The sequence below is a fragment of the Girardinichthys multiradiatus genome, chromosome 8, assembly GCF_021462225.1.
Source record: "Girardinichthys multiradiatus isolate DD_20200921_A chromosome 8, DD_fGirMul_XY1, whole genome shotgun sequence".
NCBI classification, from domain to species: domain Eukaryota; kingdom Metazoa; phylum Chordata; class Actinopteri; order Cyprinodontiformes; family Goodeidae; genus Girardinichthys; species Girardinichthys multiradiatus.
Window position 1 is genome coordinate 42,847,353 of NC_061801.1, and position 20,951 is coordinate 42,868,303.

The 20,951-nt window shown below is 39.6% G+C and overlaps 1 long non-coding RNA gene across 2 annotated transcripts; it reads left to right on the plus strand.

The window, feature by feature from the left end:
- The first annotated feature begins 20 nt into the window (after positions 1-20).
- On the plus strand, positions 21-20,314 carry LOC124872558. 2 transcript variants are annotated; one of them, XR_007039323.1, is made up of 3 exons: positions 21-914; positions 17,148-17,257; positions 18,899-20,314. It is a non-coding gene; the product is annotated as an uncharacterized LOC124872558 (long non-coding RNA). The 2 variants fall into 2 exon arrangements; XR_007039322.1 differs by lacking the exon at positions 21-914 and having other exon boundaries at positions 15,551-17,257.
- The last annotated feature ends 637 nt before the right edge of the window (positions 20,315-20,951 follow it).

Here is a 20,951-nt window from a genome sequence, read left to right on the forward strand (position 1 = left end):
CTGCTGCCCTGATTCAGAACGACTGGCAGTAAAGTGCAGACCATTTAAACTGGTTAGAGAACTAAGCTCTGTTAGAATCAGAGCAACCTACATACCACCAGGAGCTAATGCTAAGCTAGTCCAGGAGCAGCTGTACAGCTCATCAACATCCAAACAAACGATAACCCAGAGGCAGCTCTGATTGTCGCTGGAGACTTTAATCATGTGGAATTAAAAGCTGTGCTCCCCAGATTACACGAGTTTTTAAAGTTTCCAACCAGAGAGCACAGTACTTTAGACCAGGTGTACTGCAGCATCCTGGAGCATACCAAGCTGCAGCAGCTCCTCACTGGAAGACAGATCACATCTCTATGGACCTGATCCCTGCCTACAACCCTCTGATCTGCAGAACCAAACTCATCATCTGAACCACTAAGGTTTGGACTGAAGATGCCTGCTCAGCCTTACTGGACTGCTCTGAGCACACAGACTGGGAAGTGTTTAAAGAGGATGCTGATCTGGAGGAACATACATCATCAGTGCTGTCCTATATTCACAAAGTGCACTGATGCTGTCCTACCCACAAAAACAATCAAGGTTTTCCTAACCAGAAACTATGGGTAGATGGTACAGCGTGGACCCTGCTAAGAGCTTGGGACGCAGCCTACAGATCAGGTGACCAACTTTCCTGCGGCAAGACCCGGTAAGACCTGAGAAAGGGCATCCAGCAGGTTAAGCACAGGTACAGGAAGCGCATCGAGGAGCACTTCAACAACGGCAGCCCATTCAGTCTGTGGAGAGGCATCAGATCCATCACAGCCTATAAGCAGAGCGACCAGCAGCTCAGCTATGCTCTCCTTGACACCTTAAACAGCTTCTTTACATGCTTTGACACTCCAAACAGCAGAAGGACTAAACACCCACCTCAGCCGCAGGTCAGCACCAGCCTGTCGTCCTGCAGGTCCACACAGGATGTCAGGTCTAATAAACACACACCTGTTGTGAAGTTCTACTTATGAGCTCCTCTTCTATTCTGGTCCACACTTTATCGCCTACTTTCATCTTGAATCTTGGGTCTAAGGCTGTGACCTCTTCCAAGAACTGCCTGATTCTTTCATCCTGCAAGACATAAGCATAATATAGTAGTCACGATGTCTCTGAGTATACCTAATGAAAACAAAACAATTATGCAACATTCTTGGTATCTTTTTGAGAGGTCACCCCATATCTTGTCCTTGATAGCCTGTGTAAAGGAAGAGTGCCTCATCAGTAACTGTGAAGTGATGCTGAAGCTTTCCCAAAATGGGCAGAATCTGGCCCAAAGTTGGACTCCTTTCAGCAGAGATGTAGATGGTTGAAGTATAGAGTATCTTCATAACTCTGACAAACTGTTCTGCTATTCTAAAATTATCATCAGAAAGTCTCTCTGGCCTGAAAAAAATATACACATTGTTGTATTAGTTAGACCACAGCCCAGCACATTAGTTTACTTTGATAAAAGAATAAGGTAATCCCACAGTCTATCCTCATCTACAATACCTGTCCTTCTCCATTGATTTTTTTTTTAACCGAGGGTCCATGGAGGCTGGCTGGATAGCAGGAAACTGCTCCAGAAATCGCTCCACCATCAGCAACAGGCTGTTCTTCACATCTAAAATGACTGCATGTTCTGGAAGACGGTGTGTGTGGTTTACAAACAGGTTGTGTATTTGCTGTAATAGTTCAATGATTGATTTAGCCATATAATTTTGTACAAGTTTAGTCTACTTTGATTTCTACTAACCCAGAAGACACTGCTTCTCTGTTGAGGTTTAGCCAAGCAGCAACGCTTTAACCACACCACTGTAGCTCGGATTCTTTCTGCCCACTTTGAGATGACCGGTATAGTGTCCAGCTTTTGAGCAGCAATGTTTAGAGTATGAGCAAAACAGGCAATCTTTCTAATTTTAATTTTTTCACTGCTACATCCATATTAGCTGCATTGTCTACAGTGATTGCAACAACTTTATCCTTTATATTGAATTCATCAAGAATATCCCCTAGCTCCTCGGCTATTACATTCCTGTCTGTGATGTGCAGACTGCCCTGGTATGCAGGATTTTCTCCTTAAAGGTACCCTCTCTCACAAAGTGGACTGAAACAGTCAAGTAATGGTCTTGTGCCACACTGGTCCACCCATCCGCGGTCACAGCCACATCTCTGATGTCTTGCAATTCTCTCTTGACATTTCCCTTCTCTACTGCATACCATGCTGGTATGAGTGTATTTGACAGCATGTCTTTGCTGGGGGACTGATATCTGGGGTTAAGGACTCTTATCATCTCCCTAATTGACATTAGAAAATATAAAACATCAACAATAACATGGCTGTGTTATTTTTGCTCAAAAACCATTATCTAGGCTGAGAGACAAAGGCTTAACTGGTCAACAATACTTACCTCCACCATGGAGCCTCCACTATAGAAAAAGGCAGCAAACCTTTAACAACAAAGTTTGTGACTGCCCTGTGACACTGATCTTGTCTTTCTTTTGGCATCTTTCCCTTTTCTGCAAGTGTGAATGGTTTTACACTGACTGGCCTTGTCAGAGGCTACTGTGAGAAGAACATAAAAATAACAGTGAAGATTAGGTTAGCTGTTTAACCAGCCGACCCAATGGATGAGCACATTTTTACAAGCTAAGCGTTATCTGTTAATGTCAATCTTTAGTTAGGCTTTGATTTAGCTGCTACATAGCAATAAAATAAAATAAAGCTACACACTAAGTATCAAGTTGCACTGACGTTAACAAATGTAAACTTGCCTGTTGAAATCCCAGACACAGTTCCGTCCACAGTACTCTCTGATGAGGCAGAGTCCGGTGGTGGAGATTTTCAACCACGCCGCTCCAGTTTTGTACTGCCCATGGGCTGCTGAGAGGAGGATGGCTGTGCTGGCTGCGGTCCGCTCTTCTTGAGGTCAAACACTGAGCAACTTTCCGCTCTTAAATTGATCCTGTGCACGGTTATGTGCTTCATCAAATTAGTCGTGTTGCCAGCCTTAGCAACAATGTCTTTTTAGCATATATTGCATTGCGCACTATTGGCATCAATCTTTCTAAAGTGAAGCCACACTTTTGACCTCGGTGGCCTTTTTAAGTGGTTCGTTGACGCTCGCAACCAGTTCACAACACAGATACACGTGAACACCGTCTGTAGGTGTAACCACGTATGTATTTTTCATGGGTGACGCAATCACGTTTAACATTACAGCCAATCACCGAAACTTGGCACCGAAAGACGAGGCATGTTTTGATACTCTCTAAAACTGAAGCATTTCGGTCGGTACCATAAAAGAACTGAAGTTCAGCACCCTCCCCTACCAGAGATGTCTTGAATGGTAATCGTGCCTCATACCTTATTATTTGATCGATCTTACTTGAGATGACAAGGATGGGTGGATGGGTGAATATAGCCTGGAAAATGGCTAATGATTTTGTGGTGAGGATGATTAGGAGAAGGTGAGGTCCCTCCTCACACATTACACCCATCTTGTCAGCTTATGATGGTGATTTGGGTTGCACTAACCTGATTGCCCATGAGATTCCTCTCGTGTCTAAAGTTCCTGTTCGCCAGCGCTTTAGGCGGCTCCCTTCATCTGATTACGAAGTGGTGAAGCTTCTCAAGGCACTAAAGGCAGCTTTACAATAAGACCAGGAAAGACGCCTTCCCTCTTCCCCGCATTGAAGAATCTTTAGATGCATTGACTGCCACATGTTGGTTTTCTACATTGGACTCAGCCAATGGCTATAACCAGGTTCTATGGAGCTAAATTGGGGCCATAAAGTTTGTTCAAATGAAAAAAATTTGAACCTGAAAAATAAAAGTTTGTTCAAAAGAAAGACATTTGAACCTGAAAAATTATTTTGAACCTCCCCCCAAAAAATGTGAAAACTGGAAAAAAACGTTTTGCAACTGAAAAAAACTGCTGTGAAACTGGGAAAAAAAAAGTTCAAAACTACTTTTCAGATTCAAGTTGTTTTTTTTTTTCGAACTTGCAGATTTTTTTTTTCGGCTTCAAACTTCTGGCCCTGTTTTGGCGTGGGGGGCGGGGCCTCAGAATCATGACTGACAGCACAACACAGCGGCTGAACAACATATTCGCAGCTGTTGCATTCAGGGACCGTGGGAACTGTAAATATCTGTAATGCATCGATATTCTATATATATGTGATTGGTTTTGAAAGATAACATGCTTCACCGATAGAAGCAGCTTATATGAAGACACGACGCGCATCTCAGAGGAGAAAATATGATCTTGATTGATTTGCACAGCATTTTAAATCCATGTTGGAGATTTCCCATCCTCTCAACATAAGCTAAAGAACCGCCAGACTAAGCGGTGGGAATGAAACCAGATGCAAAACGAGCTGGTATTTTCCGAATATCCTTGCATAATTAAGCCTGGACTTGTTTTCACATGGACTGGACTCGGGATTCGGTTTCTGGTGCATTTTTGATAAAATGTGTTTGGTCTCCATTTAGTGAAGTGACTCACAGCCAGGGGCAAACTGGCATACGGGGCAACCCGGGAAATCCCCGGGGGACCGCTGGCTACCGTTCATAAATATATATATATATGTATATATATTTCAGGTTAAAAAAAACTTAAATCTGAAAAGTAGATTCGAACTTTTTTTTCCAGTTTCACATCTGGTTTTTTTTTTTTTCAGATGCAAAACTTTTTTTTCCAGTTTTCACATTCCTTTGGGGGAGGTTCAAAATTATTTTTCAGGTTCAAATTTTTTTTAATTTGAACAAACTTTTATTTTTCAGGTTCAAACAAACTTTATGGCCCTAATTTAGCTCCATATGTCACAGTTGTTGAGGCAGATTGGTCCAAAACTGCTTTTGTACCCCTTGTAAGAGCCAAAGTGAATGTTTGTGTTTTTTATTTTTTATGGTGGCACATGTGTCCGGATGGGTCCTACACCTCAGGTAATTGCATGGGGTGTGGTCACATGTTATTTACCTGATCTGGGCACGCCCAACTGGGGCAGGAAGAGTGGCTTTTGTAAACCTTTCCGTTAACCATCATATTTGACAGTCAATTCTTTAACCTTAATTACATGATATGTAGTTCATTGTTGTAGTTTTAAAATAAATATGGAGAATGCAAGTTTGGCTCTGCATAGATCATTGGAGATGCGTCAGAGAACAAAACAAACTCAGCCGTGGCAATATTTGTGGATCAAAGTCACTACACCCCTTTTGGTTTGTTTGAATGTAGCTGCATGCCCTTTGGCCTCTAATATGCCCCCAGCACCTTCAGCAAATGATGCAGAAAATCTTTGTTGACCAATAGTGTCAGTCGCTGCTCTTATATATGGATGATATTGTGATGTTCTCATCTACTGTTGAGGAGCACCTGGAGAGGCTGGAGGTTGTTCTTAAGAGGCTGCAGAAGGAGGGCCTTGGGGTAAAACTGGCAAAGTGTGCCTTTTTCCAGCAAGAGGTGCACTACTTTGGCCATGTGATTTGTGACAAGGGTGTCTCCACAGATCCCGACAAGGTAGAGGTGGTTGCCAACTGGCTACCCCCAACCACCACCTAGGAGCTGCGGTTGTTCCTGGGTTTTGCCCGTTGCTACCGTCGGTTCGCGGAGGGGTTTGCCAGGTTGGCTGCCCCACTCCATAAGTTGGTTGTTAAAATGGGAAGTACAAAGTCCAGAAAGAAGCTGGACCAGAGAGTCATTGGGCACTGGACCGAGGAGTGCCAAAGGAGGTTTGGGGCTTTGAAAGGAAAAACTCACTAATGCACCTGTCCAGGCTTATGTTGACATCTCCCTTGCATTCATATTGGAAGTTGATGCAAGCCATGGTGTGCTTGGTGCTGTACTTTCACAGGAACAAGGAGGCAGGGTGAGGCCGATAGCTTATCCTAGTAGAGGGTTGAGACTTACTGAGTTGAATATGGTCAACTATAGCTCCATAAAGTTATTTTGGCTGTTGCAGCTTTTCCTCAGTATACACATTCAGACCTTTGTGCTCTCCAGCAAAATGACCCTGACATTCAAGTAGGAAGAGGCGTCACAGTTATGGGGAGCATAAGGATTCATCTCAGCCTGTTTTAGCCTTGCTGAGGCAAAGGGAACGATTTGTTGAAAAGGATGGTGTCTTGTATTGTCAGGACTTCCTCCCAAGGGCCACAGGGGGACACACTGCAGGTATTGTTGCTTGATATTTTGAAGGAGGAAGTGCTAAAGTCAACCAGGGACATGCCCATCAAGGTGTGGACATCCATCTCGCTAGAGTAGAAACAAGTTCTCCAGCTTGAAGGATCACGAAGGACTGATTATTCCCACATTTTGAGGCAATGAAATATGAACGGTCAAAGTAACAAAAATAACTTGAAATGACTTGAAGGTGTGAAATACTGAACATTGTAAAATTGAATCATTGAATTTGAAGGTCATTAAAATGATAACCTGGTAAATATTAAATTCAATTCAGCTTTATTTATATAGCGCCAATTCACAACACATGTCGTCTCAAGGTTCTTCCCAAAGGGTTTGCAATGATGTGGGGTTGTTGGCAAGGTTAGAATAAACTACTTAGTGTTAGAGTTTGGACATTTTAGAAGGGGCCATGTGTAGGGGTACTAAGTAAAATAATAAACTGATAAAGTTTCTTCATCTAGAGCCCACTGATGGTCATTGTTCTACTAAAAACCACAATGATTGGGATACCTCTCTCTGTCAGACTGATTATAACCATTGGAAAAGAGAAGGGGTCATACAGGTAGCAGAAATGGAGGGTGTGTTTGCACCTCAACCATAACTGAGCCGGTTTAGGCTAAACCTGACTCCCCCTTACTCCAACCAACAGGGAGGGAGGAAGACGGAGGTAAAAATAATTGGAGAGTGTTGTTTCCTGTTGCATTGTGTGAAAGGTTTAAAATGAGCTAAGTCAATTCAGTCGAATCATACAGATTTCAAGTCAGGTTCATACATTCCAATTAATCGTAATCATTGAACAGTTCAGTCAGATTCAGTTATTTATTCAAATTGGATAAAAAGTTTTTCTATCTAAGGAAACCCAGCAGATGTCATCCAGTCAGTGACTTGCAGCATTCACTCCTCCTGGATGAGCATGTAGAGACAGTGGACAGTCACTGGTGTTGACTTTGCAGCAATCCCTCATACTGAGCATGCATGTAGCGACAGTGGAGAGGAAAAACTCCCTTTTAACAGGAAGAAACCTCCAGCAGAACCAGAACCAGGCTCAGTGTGAGCGGCCATCTGCCACGACCGACTGGAGGTTTGAGAGAACAGAGCAGAGACACAAAGAGAACAAAGAAACACTGATCCAGGAGTACTTTCTATTGGAAGGAAAAGTAAATGTTAATGGATGTAGCTCCTTTAGTCGTTTCATCTAGAAAGAAAGAACAGATAAACTCTGAGCCAGTTTTCAAGGTTAGAGTCTGAAAGAGAGCATATAGAGTTAGACACAGTACACTGAAAGAAATTTAGAGAGACATTTACTTGAAAAAATCTAGGAAAGTTTTTTCACTCAGAAAATCCAAGTAAAATTCACAAAGGGAATTCTTAAGTAAATTTTAGTTGAATATATTTGTTTTTCTAACCGTTTGATTTAAGTGGCACTTACTAGCAATCATCAATTACATTTCATTGAATTTTACTCTCTCTTTATTAGTATTCTTTACTAATAAAACTGTCCTGAATTAAATTCTAAATCTTACCTAAAAGATAATAGCTATTCAGTTTTTTAAAAACCTTTATTACTTACTTTAATGTAAGAGGGATTTTAAAGTAATTTTTATACAATATTTTGTCTGTTAATATTCTTTTTATTTACCTACATTATTTTCTTTTTTATAATAAACAGCAATATGACAATACATACAAATCCGTGCAGCCAGAACAACCTTGAGCTCAACGCTCTAAAGACAGTGGAGATGGTTGTGAACTTCAGGCAGAACCCAGCCCCACCTGCCCCCATCACCCTCTGTGACTCCACAATTGACACTGTGGAATCTTTCCGCTTCCTGGGAACCATCATCTCCCAGGATCTCAAGTGGGAGCCAAACATCAGCTCCCTCATCAAGAAAGCCCAGCAGAGGATGTTCTTCCTGCGGCAGCTGAAGAAATTCAACCTGCCAAAGACTATGATGGTGCACTTCTACACAGCCATCATTGAGTCCATCCTCACCTCCTCCATCACCATCTGGTACGCCGCTGCTACAGCCAAGGATAAGGGCAGGCTGCAGCGTGTCATTCGGTCTGCTGAGAAGGTGATTGGCTGCAGTCTACTGTCGCTCCAGGAACTGTACACCTCCAGGACCCTGAAGCGGGCAGGGAAGATTCTGGCTGATCCCTCCCACCCCGGTCACAGACTCTTTGAGACTCTCCCCTCTGGCAGGAGGCTGCGGTCCATCCGGACCAAAACCTCACGCCACAAGAACAGTTTTTTCCCATCTGCCACCAGCCTGGTTAACAAAGCCCGGAAACCACCCTGACATTCCCCCTTTCCCCCACACCCCCCCTTTTTTTGCTGACAGGACACCTGTAACCTGTAACTCTATGCGTTACATTAACGCTCAGCTTGGACTCCTGCTTTACTTGCACAATGATCATCTGCACTGTTGTATTGCTCTTGCATCTTATACTGCTCTATATTTACTCTCACTCACTTAAAACTGTGCACTTATATTTATATTATATTGTAGATATGTTTGTACTGTTTAATTTGTACTGTATTGCACCGACTACGCCAAAACAAATTCCTTGTATGTCCAAAAACGTACTTGGCAATAAAGCTTTTCTGATTCTGATTCTGATTCTGAAATCCTAACCCTAACCCTAACAAGCTAGCCTGCAGGCTAGCTCTAGCTTAGCATGCCAATGAATGCTGAAAATTTAATAATAACATTTTTATTTATAGATATCAACTGATTTACATAATACGCTCCAATAGTGATTATGTGCCCACAACACGCTACCAGCAGTGACAACATTAGGGTATTAACATCTGTTTTACATCAAATTTTATCTCCACCAGGATACTATACACCTACCTCCAGCTCAGCTCTGTTGCTTTACTGAGGATGCAGTAGATCACATGAGACCCCTGCCATGCAGTTACACAAATCCATTTTGCTCTTTTTAAGATGAGGTTGGACCATGGCTTGCTTAAACGCAGCTGGGACACAACCTGAGGATAGAGAGGTGTTCATTAAATTATGGATCCACAGCACTCAAAACCTCCTTAAGTTTTCTAGAAGGAATACCATGACCTGTACAATATGAAGGCCTCAGGTGCTGGACTATTTCATAGATGTGGAAAGTGAACACAGGTTCAAACTGATTCAAAACAGCAACAGATACAAGGAGTGTAGCAGGATCTGGGGTGAGGGGTACAGACCTGACAGCGCACAATTTGTCAATACATTTTTTTAAACTTTTCACAAGTTAAACTAAAGGAACCAGGCAGGAAGTATAAGAAAGATTCAGGAGAGACGTAGGTGATTAAAAAATAATTAAAATTTGTTGTGATTTTCAGAGAAATAAACTGAGCCTTTGAGTTTATGACAGCAGCCTGATACTACGTTAAACAGTTTCTCAAGATCTCCAAGGAAACGCAAATATGGTGCTTCTTCTGTTTCCGTTCAGTGCACCGGCACGCGTAGCTAAGCACACAGGTGTTGATATTAAGCCACAGTTCAGTTGCTGATTTACAGCTTTTAGTCTTAAAAGGAGAGACCCACATATTTTTGATGCACCGTAATTCTTGCATTTTTTAATACCTTCCTATATGAAGGAGTGCTGTGAATGGGGTTTAGAAAATATTTTTCTGTGTGTGTGTTTATGTTTATTCAATAAATGGACGGTGCATATTAATTCACACGAGTACATTAGACTGTCATGTAAATATGCCAGATTTAGCCATAAGGGTCAATTTTCATCTGTAGTCCCATAGCAGGTTGATGGAAAAACACAAATGACAAAAACCTGGACACACAGCAGGACATAACATTTACCAAATATAACAAGGTTACCTAATTATTAAAACAGGGTTGGTGATTGTAAGAACATTCTATAAAAAATATAATAAATAAAATATAATACTTGTTAATTTACATGTTCATTTAGATCACGAGTGCAATTTTGATTATTCAAAAGCCACTTTTTAAAGGTTTTACTAAAAATATACAGTGCTGAAATGTTCCTTAGTTCTAATGGTACCATGTTCCAAGAGTGCGATGCACAAACTGCTTTTCCTAAACTTTTCCTGAATGTAATGTTACAGTCTCCTCTATTAGCTGCTTCTGTATTTCTATATGACTTTAATTGAATAAAGTCTCGTAAGGATGGTGGAGACAGTACATGCAGTACTTTGTAGACAAGTATTATATCTGAATAAAGAATCATATTGTCCCATTTTCAAAACTTATATTTACTTAACATTTTACAATGGTGATGTGAATTAGATTTTTTATCCAGAGTTTTCCAGGTCGGCTTATAGAGTCTTTCTATTGGCTGCATTGTGGTCCTACTCATTTGGGTCCAGCTCGTCATGCAATAATTTATGTGAGAGAGAATTGCGATGCTTGAGTATAATTTTGAAGCTTCTACTGTCAGATTATTTGAAATATGTCTAAAAGTCCATAAATTACATTTGATTTTTTTTCTTTTTTTTAACCTGAGTTTTAAGTGAAAGTTGTGAGTCTACTATAATCCCCAAATATTTATTCTCCCCTACTGGTTGTGTTTGACCAGCAACTGTAATGATAGGGTCTGGATCTATACTTGCAAGAACATGCAGACTGTTTTACTAACATTAAGATGTAGACTTGAATTTATTAGCCAATGACAAACTGACCCCATTACTGATGACAGTTTCTCTGCAGCCTGTTGCCTGGTTTTTGCATGTAAATAAATTACTGGTTTAAATCCTACTTGAAGGACAGGGACTTTTTTGTGTCAGTAGGTAACTTTACATCAGAGACACAAAAATCACATGTGCCCCTTCTATTCAACATCTACATGCTCCCCCTAACACACCCTCAATTTCTGCTACCTGTATGACCCCTTCTCTTTTCCAATGGTTATAATCAGTCTGACAGAGAGAGGTATCCCAATCATTGTGGTTTTTAGTATAACAATGACCATCAGTGGGACCCTTTGTGGGGTTCCTTGAGACGACATTGTTGTAAATAAGCGCCGTTTAACTAAATAATCTGAACTGAAACTATCTATGTAGTTATGCTGCTATAGGCTTAGGCTGCTGGAGGACATGACGACCACTTTCACCCTCTTCGCTACATTCTCATACTACTCTCCAATTTTGCATTATTTGCTGTTATTTCAGCTTTTAACTTTGTTCTCTCTTTTCTCTTCCTAGAAGCTACACCTGGCCTGACTCTGTGTCTACCTGTGACACCTTTCTGGAGAGGGGCATCGTCCAAGCTTCTGCTGGCAACAACTTAATGCTCACCTTCTACAAATGATCCACATGGCCCTGTCTTTCAGTGTTTAACCCTTTCTCTCTCCTAGACATGGCTACTGACTGAGCTTCTACTGTAACTAACTCTATGTTCTCTCTTTCAGACTCTAACCTTGAAAACTGGCTCAGAGTTTATCTGTTCTTTCTTTCTAGATGAAACGACTAAAGGAGCTACATCCATTAACATTTACTTTTCCTTCCCATAGAAAGTACTCCTGGATCAGTGCTTCTTTGTTCTCTTTGTGTCTCTGCTCTGTTCTCTCAAACCTCCAGTCGGTCGTGGCAGATGGCCGCTCACACTGAGCCTGGTTCTGGTTCTGCTGGAGGTTTCTTCCTGTTAAAAGGGAGTTTTTCCTCTCCACTGTCGCTACATGCATGCTCAGTATGAGGGATTGCTGCAAAGTCAACGCCAGTGACTGTCCACTGTCTCTACATGCTCATCCAGGAGGAGTGAATGCTGCAAGTCACTGACTGGATGCAATCTGCTGGGTTTCCTTAGATAGAAAAACTTTTTATCCAATTTGAATAAATAACTGAATCTGACTGAACTGTTCAATGATTACGATTAATTAGAATGTATGAACCTGACTGTTGTGAAGAACCTTGAGACGACATGTGTTGTGAATTGGCGCTATATAAATAAACTGAATTGAATTGAATTGAATACATTATCAATGAAATTTGATCATATTTGCTTTTCCTTTCATTCCTTGGTGTTGATATCTCTGATAAAGTTTGATTTAATATAATATTTCCATGGGAATCATTAATAGTCGGTTGTTTGTGTGTTCAATGTAACCATGTGGACCAGTTTTAATTGTTGACACTCTCAGATGGGACTTCCCAAGGTTTTGCACTTATGGGTCACCGCCTTTCAGCGGGTTTAAATGTAAACTGAGGGACACCGATTAGCCCAGGTTTTTTAATTAATTTTAATAAACAACAACGTAAGTTATCATAACTATGCAGACGACACACAGCTATACGTTACGATGTCACCAGGTGACTATGAACCCATTCAAGCGCTGGGTAAATGCTTAGAAGAAATCAATGCATGGATGGGCCTAAATGTTCTTCAGTTGAATCAAAACAAAACTGAAGTAATAATCTTTGGACCAAAGGAAGAGCGTTTAAAAGTTAGCACACAGCTTCAGTTAATACAGCTAGAAACCACCAGTCAGGCTGGAAACCTGGGTGTAGAGATGGACTCAGACCTGAACCTTCAGAGGAACATAAAGATAGTAACAAGGTCGTCCTTCTATCACCTAAAAAACATCTCCAGGATTAAAGGACTAATGTCTCAGCAGGACCTTGAAAAACTAATTCATGCGTTCATCTTTAGTAGAATTGATTACTGCAACGGTGTCTTCACAGGTCTGCCTAAAAAGTGGATCAGACAGCTGCAGTTGATCCAGAACGCTGCTGCCCGCGTCCTCACTAGAACTAAGAAAGTGGAGCACATCGGCCCGGTTCTAAAGTCCCTACACTGGTTCCTTGTAGCTCAGAGAATAGACTTTAAAATACTTCTGTTAGTCTATAAATCACTGAATGGCTTAGCACCAAAATACATTACAGACTTGTTGTCAGTGGATCAACCATCCAGACCTCTCAGGTCTTCTGGCGCAAATCTACTCTGCAGAACCAGAACCAAACATGGAGAAGCAGCTTTTAGTTCTTATGCTCCACTAACTTGGAATAAACTCCCAGAAAACTGTAAAAGCACTGAAACCCTAAGTTGCTTTAAATCAAGATTAAAAACCTATTTGTTTAGAGCGGCCTTTGACTGGGCCATCAAAACATTATTAGTTAAGTTTTCAGTTAAATTTTCCTTTCATTTTCTTATCCATCATTCTATTCTCTCTTTTTTTAATTACCTCTGTTGTTTGATTTTCTGTATCATTGTAATGTTTTTCCTTGATGCCTTGTTGCTGAATACCACTACATAAATAAACTTGACTTGATTTGACTACTGTGTCATCGGCAGGACAGACTTCTGACAAGTCATTTATATACAGACTAAATAACAAGGGGCTGAAAATTGAACCTTGGGGTACACCTGTATTATAAGCTACATCAGAGATTTTATTATTCAGTTTATATATAATGTAATAAATAATTATCTATTCCCAAATTGTGTGTGTAATTTGAAGAATCAAAAGCCAAGCTGGCTTTGTTTGTGTTTTCTTTATTAAGACAGACTCCTCTCTCCACTGGATGTGTGGCAGAGCATGTTTTTGCAGGTGCATCTTCTGTGAGAATAGTTTGCACCCTGCATTTGGGAGACAATTCTCGAGGAGACTATTGCTGCTAATTCTGTGGTATCTTGACAAAAAGGAACCACAACCAGGACCTTCCAGAAAGCAGAGACACACTCTCTCTGCTTTCTGGAAGGTCCTGTCTGGAACCGGAGTGCCAAAAGTGAAGCATATGCATGCGAACCACACCTTACTGTAATCTGTGATTTATGGTTTAGGTTGTGAACGCATGGAAAAAAATTCTAAAAAAAATTTGAAGAAAAATAAAAAGCTAAATATTTGTGGTTTAGTCTGACAGTATTGAAAAGATTTTATGTTGTGAACGTGAAACATTTTTTTATCTTCAGTTTTTATTACAGTTTCATAAGATACACCATTTTGGAACCTACACATAGTGTACATTTTTATAATAAACTTTAATTGCTCCAAGACTAATAATGCATCAAAATACTAATATTGTTATAAAGTTTTGACCAAGTCAAGGCTGTAACATCGACATGCAAAATATTCTACTTTAGTGTTTATTTTTGGAAAATCAAATTTTTTTTTTTTCTTTAAATATCAGGGGTTTTGGACAAAAAGGGCATAAAAATATATACAACACTTAAAAAATATTACAAACATCATATTTATGGATAGGTCTGAAGCTGTTAAAGATTTAATGGAGTGAAAGTGAAAAAGAAATTTTAATATAACATTTTTATTACACATTTAGAAGAAGTACCGTTTTAGAATATAAGGGTAAAATGTGTATCTTTAATATAAAGGTGCCTCAACTGTTCAACAGGAGCCACTATCACTCCTAAAGCAGTGTAAATCCAGCAGTTTTTGATTTTTTGTTCAAACAAATAAAACCCTCCATCTCTGTGGGCACCTCTCCCACATTTAACTGATGCTCCAGCCGTTGGATTTAGTATTTTCTGCAGCTGCATTTTAGGTCTTCTTTTTTGATTCCACGTTTCTATGTTGTCTTGAAAGTACACCTTGTACAGAAAATATCTCAGTTCAGTTGTATGTCTGCTCTGTTTCATATTAAGTCATGAGCCAGCCTTTAACTTCTTACTCATCATTAATTGCACATGTTGAATATATCCAGTGAATGCTGTGTAATTCAGCAGGTAAAGGCTAAACAGAATAGCTTCTAACTGGACCGGACCTGATTTAACTGGATTTTTATATTTCATATTGATTTACTGCCACATCCTTTTGTGCCTGCTGGGTTGCACCTAGACACACATTTATTCCACACACACTTTATTACTTTTTTTGGACGTTGAATAAGTGTAGTGTCAAGGATTCAACTGTAATTCTCTGTCTAATCACACTCACGCATTGACTTGGTCTCTGTCGTGCTAACTCTCGCTATTTTGCTGCAACAGTTTTGCTTTTCTTCTGAAATATGTGCTGAGGTTCTCTATATGCCGTCATTAATATTTCTACTTCCATCAGGGAGGAATATGCATATTGAGGCTTCTGATCTCCTCCTGTTGCCATGGTGAATTGTGTTATCTGGATTCAGTTGCTGAGGGCTTCTTATTTACTCGCGCTGAACTCTAAACATCTCCTCACATTAGCAGCTCTCTGAAGGCCTCAGATGCTTCCTGCATAACTTTGATCTCACCAAGGAAACACTAAGAATAATCTGAGAACGCGAGAAATTCTAAGGTTTCTTAGACTGAAGTCACTAGGAGCTACTGTTGGTCTCAGGGTTCTTTAGGAGTACGGGCCCAGATGTTCCTGAGCCTCTAAGTGGACCAGGACTTGGTTTCATGAGGACTATCCCAGGTGATCAACAGGCTGTAGAAATAGTTTCTATGTTCTCTCAGACTCTGGGTAAATTCAGTTTTTAGTTTCAAACTTTAATGTAAATGTTTTAAAAAAAACATAAAACAAAGGAGAATCTGCAGTTCCTGTATCAGCCAGGAGGCGTCACTGTTTGTTCGTGTATGGAAATAGATTTTTCAGAAATGATTAATTTAAAATTAAAACATAGATCAGACCAAGTTGTCAGGGGAGAATCTACATGGACCCCATGTTGCTGAACAGAACCAGTGAGACCCCCCACCGCCACGCTGAATAAGGTGTGGGCGGAAGTCTGAGCTGGAAATGAAGGAAGAGACTAGCAGTTTCTGTCCAACAGGTTCCAGAAACATGAGGAGTTCACTGACATCCGTTGAACATAGTTCTGTCCTCCACCTAAATGACTGTCTGTTCATTCCTGAAACACGCTGAGGTCACATGACCTCCATCTAGGAAGTGAAAGATATTACAACTAAAATTAGCTCAGTCCAAGAAGACATATGAACAAGAAGAAAACATAATAAAATATTTGATATATGAATAAAAGCATAGTAAATATTTTAATTCATAAATGGGACAATTATAAAATGTTATGCAAATCTGACACTAAAAACAAAAGGATAAAATAATCATACAAAGGAAAACAAAATTCAAGACTTAAGAAATAGTTGACTGAAGTTAAATTTAAACAGGAGAAAAAGATGACATAAAAATTAAAGATTAATTAAATATTAACAAACGGAAAGAAATAAAATATCAAATCATCAAAATAAAAATAAGATATGTTATTAAAAAGCAAATAAATCTATCTTCCTTTGAGAAGAATGAAAACAAGACAGCACAATATTTATTTATCAAATATATAAAAACTAATTTCATAAAAGACAAAATATGCGCAGTATTAAAACTAATGTGTATAAAAACGAATTTAAATAATACAAAATGTTTGCTGAATATTTGCCACTTTTTGAATCGTTTGCACATTGTTTTGACTTTTTGCACTCGGTTTTAACAACATGCACATCTTTTATTCTCTATCTACACAAGTTTATATCTAAATATGTTCGTACACTGTTGAGAATTTTTGTATAGTCTGTTGTTTTACATTGTTGCTGTTTTTCTGCACCGATTTCCAAAAATGGGCATTAATTCCTGGTTCTGGTTCTGATTCTGATAAAGTTATCTGAATTTGATGACATAGGAACAAGAGACAAACTTCTGAAATACTGAATAATAAACACAAATCAAAACATCACATATTTACAAAATAATTGTTATATGATGGGGTAAACATGAACAGGTATCAAATATAAAATAAATGTTTTGCACATCAACAAAAAACATTTTTTTTAAAATATAGAAATCTGAGACAAAAAGAAAACCTACTTTTAAGTATTCAGAATTTTCACACAAGAGGAGGAGGCGTTGTCAGGAGAGTCCCACCTGTGATGACCTGCATAGAGAATGAACAGAGAGAGAGAGGGAGTGTCGGCAGGTAGAACAGGTTTGGGTGAGGTGGCTCACAGCGCCCCGAGAGACTCAGTGAAGCAGAGAGAGAGAGCTGAGTCAGATTTGTTGTTTTGTTCAAGTAAATCTTTATTTTTTCTGCAGCTCAGAAAAAAACTGAATTAATTCCTGGCAGAAGAAGAAGCCAGAGGAGGTGGACTGTTTAAAGGAAAGAAAGAAAAGAAGAAGACGAAGGTGGACGCATCTGTGAACGGGTGAGTCGTCTAAACTTGTTCCTCTTGGACTGTAGCAAACAAACCTGGGACTTGGTTCAGAAAGTGGAAAACTAAAGTTACTGCTGGGATTCTTTACCTTCAGTACTGAAGGACCGGAATCAGTACTACAGAGAGAGTACTTTCAGGTGTCACAGTAATCATAGATAGATAGATAGATAGATAGATAGATAGATAGATAGATAGATAGATAGATAGATAGATAGATAGATAGATAGATAGATAGATAGATAGATAGATAGATAGATAGATAGATAGATAGATAGATAGATAGATAGATAGATAGATAGATAGATAGATAGATAGATAGATAGATAGATAGATAGATAGATAGATAGATAGATAGATAGATAGATAGATAGATAAAAATGTTTAACACAAACCTAAGAGGTAAATCAGATGTTCATGATCTAAGCAAACTGCATCTAGAGCCAGATAGTCAGGACACAGTTCAGTTTATTTCAATCCGTTGTTCATTTGTTGGAGTAGAATCCAGTCATAGAGACAGATTCAGATTAACATCTAATTAAAAGACAGTATAGCTAATTTATGTTGTTTTTATAATGCCAGTAGGTAGGCATCGATCAAAGGAAGCTGATGGGTTCAGTCACTGACTGTAAAGGACGTTCCCCTCATGAGCAGAAGGTGGCGACAGTGGAAAGGAACAACTTCCTTGGTCCACTGTTTCATATCAGTTTGTTCGTCATAACTGCTTTATGTCGACTAATTTATTCAAAAGATGAATAAACTCACTAATGTCACCTCCTTTATTTCAGCTGCTTAATATCACTTTATTTTATCTTGGCAAGTTCATCTCAGCTTAATTAGTTCAGATCTTTTAACTCGTTTAGCTCTGATCCTTAAACTCATTTACGGATTCAAGGATTTTTATTGTCATACCTGCTCACATTAACATGTTAAGGCACAAAATGTGGACTCAGGTCCCGGTTAAAAAGCCTAAAATTCAAGTTAAAAAAAAAACATATTATGCTAAATATAGCAATAAATAGCAATCAGTAAAATCTATGCAGCAAAGAGCAGAAAAAGAAATATACTCAGTTAAATAGTGAAGCTGAAATTACCTTGGCAAAGTACTAAATCCACATGTAAAGCATGAGGTAGTCTGTAATGTTGCACCTATAGGTGAGGGAAATATTGCACCTTTGGTGGGTGAAGTGTTTAGAGCAGGTCAGAGTGTAGCTCGAGTTCAACAGTTTCTGAGCCTGGTGGTCTCGCTCTGAATGCTCCTCAGCCGCCTGACTGAGGGGAGGGGCTGAAACAGTCTGTGTGCAGGATGGGTGGAGTGCTTTGTGATGCGGAGGGTCCTTAAACCTGCTCAGTTTAGATCTTTAAACTCATTTAACTTTGTTTTTCTTTGGTTATTAAACTAGCTGTATTTTGACTTGCAGTGCTGATTGGTTATTTCCCTGGTTGCTTTTAATAGGCAGCATGAACTTGAACCCGATTGGTCAGACTGTGTGTCAGCTGGTTAAAATGTGGAGGAAGTGACATAATAAATGTTTGTGTGTTTGTTGTTATGTATAAATAAACTTTTTTTTTTAACTCTACAGAGGTTGCTTTCCAGAACATCTCTAATTGGATCTCTAATTGGTATATTTACAGACTGGCTGTTCTGCCCTGCCCTCCTGTGACATCATCAATATGTCATCAAATATCAACATCTCCTTGGAAAACCCGTATGGTCAGGTGACTATCCCTAGGGCCAAGCTCCGCCTATCAGAAGATGCAACAGTGATAACCAACCCAGTGGCTCTGAACAGCGAGAACCCGTACGCTCAGAAGGGGTCTGACCCCCCACCGTACACGGTGAAGGAGGATGGCGGTGAGGAGGAGGGGGGGCGGTGCCAAGCGTGTTGCTACCGCTGCCGGAGGAGGAAGTGATGACGCTCTGGCAGGGGGACTGTGATTGGCTCATTAGAAGATATTCCGTTTCAGGGCTGATCATATTTGCAATTCCTCTAATAGATCACATCTGCAACGTTAGAACCACCAAAACAAGTCCTTCCCAACAGACCACTCAGAACCACAGTTTTAGGGTACACCCAGTGCCTGACCAGAGACTGTGTAGCACCAGGAAAATGATTCTGAATCCTTCAATGTTCCTGAACACTAAACAAAGAATCTAGAGACTATGTAGATCCCATTGTGGAGATTTCTGCAGACCTTGGAGACTCTGTACGGAATTTAATGATGCTGACTCCTTCAAAGGCTGCAAGGACTTTAGAGATCCTGAAAACTGTTAATAACATACTTGGGTCTGTAGATCCTGAATGTTCTGAAGAAAGGTAAAACCTGAATATGCTACAGAACGCAGACACTGACACTTTGAAAAACCTGGAGATTTCTAAAAAGCCAGGAACTCACCCAGGAGGAGTTTTAGGACACCAAAGATTTAAAAAACTTTGCAGTTGGACTTTGAGGAACACCAGGACTGTTTTTGTACTTCTGGTTTTGTTTAGATTTTTATTTCCTTCAGAAAGCTTCAAATACAATATGGCTGCCTTTCTGTTGTTGCCATGACGACTCCACCTGAAAGTTGAAAGTTTTCTGTTACAGCTTTAAATAATTTTAACAAAAATATATTTTTAATTTCATTTATCGGATCCCATTTAGTTCTGAAAAATATTTTTTTTATGTTAGCTCAGCAGTAAGTTTTTACTTTGCTGAGCCGATTTGTTCCCCAGTTGCAGAAGGAAAACAAACAGCTTCATTTAAGTCAAATATTCCTATCAAAAACAGCCAACAAATGAGTGATCACCCTACAAAGCTGGAAAAATGGCTGTAAAACAAACCGTGAATTAAAACGGTTTTAATTGACGGTTTGTTTTACAGCCATTTTTCAGAGATTTGTTCATTTTGTTGCTGCTGTTTTTGGTGAAAGGTTTGTGTTTTATTTCTGGATTCAGAAAAACATGTTTTTCCATAAAGTATTTCTGTTTTCTGTGCATGAAGGAGTTTTAGAAGTATAAATATCTGAAGTTATTGTAGATGATAACCCAAATAAACCAATAATTTACATGTTTTGTCTGTTTATGTTCATGATGTTTATCAATAAATATAAAAACACAAGACTAACAAGGAAGGACTAAAACTTTAAACTCATTCATGCAACAGTTTAGCCCAGCAGTGGGCGCTGTTTGCTCCACTCAATGTTCAGAAGGATGTAGTGGTCCAACCTCAGAACAGAAGCTCCTCTCCAACAGACCGAGTAAAGAAAAGAAAACTGTCAACAGGAGGACGCTGATAAAGTTTTCACAATGTGGAATAAAAACTGAAAACAGAGCTGGACAGAGGGAAATTGTGAATTCATGAAGGTTTTAAATGGATTCCAGCTGTGGTGTTTTTGAGCTTTTCAGTTAGAGGATCGATATGTAGGTTTGGATTTTTATTGGTGGAGGTGAAAACTGGCCTCAAAGACTAAAAAGCTAATCTCATAATCTGCCAAACCTAACATTCCCGCGGGATTTTCTGGCATGAATGTAACATCAACGTGCTAGTTTGGACCAAGCCAGATCTCTGAAGGTAACTTTAAATGGTGCTGATTCTTCCAGATTAGGAACAATCCGGAAGCAGACCTTCCACTGAACCAGTCCAGGATGACTTGGTTCTGTTTGTGTAGACAAGACCCAAAACAACATGTGAAAACAAGAACAAA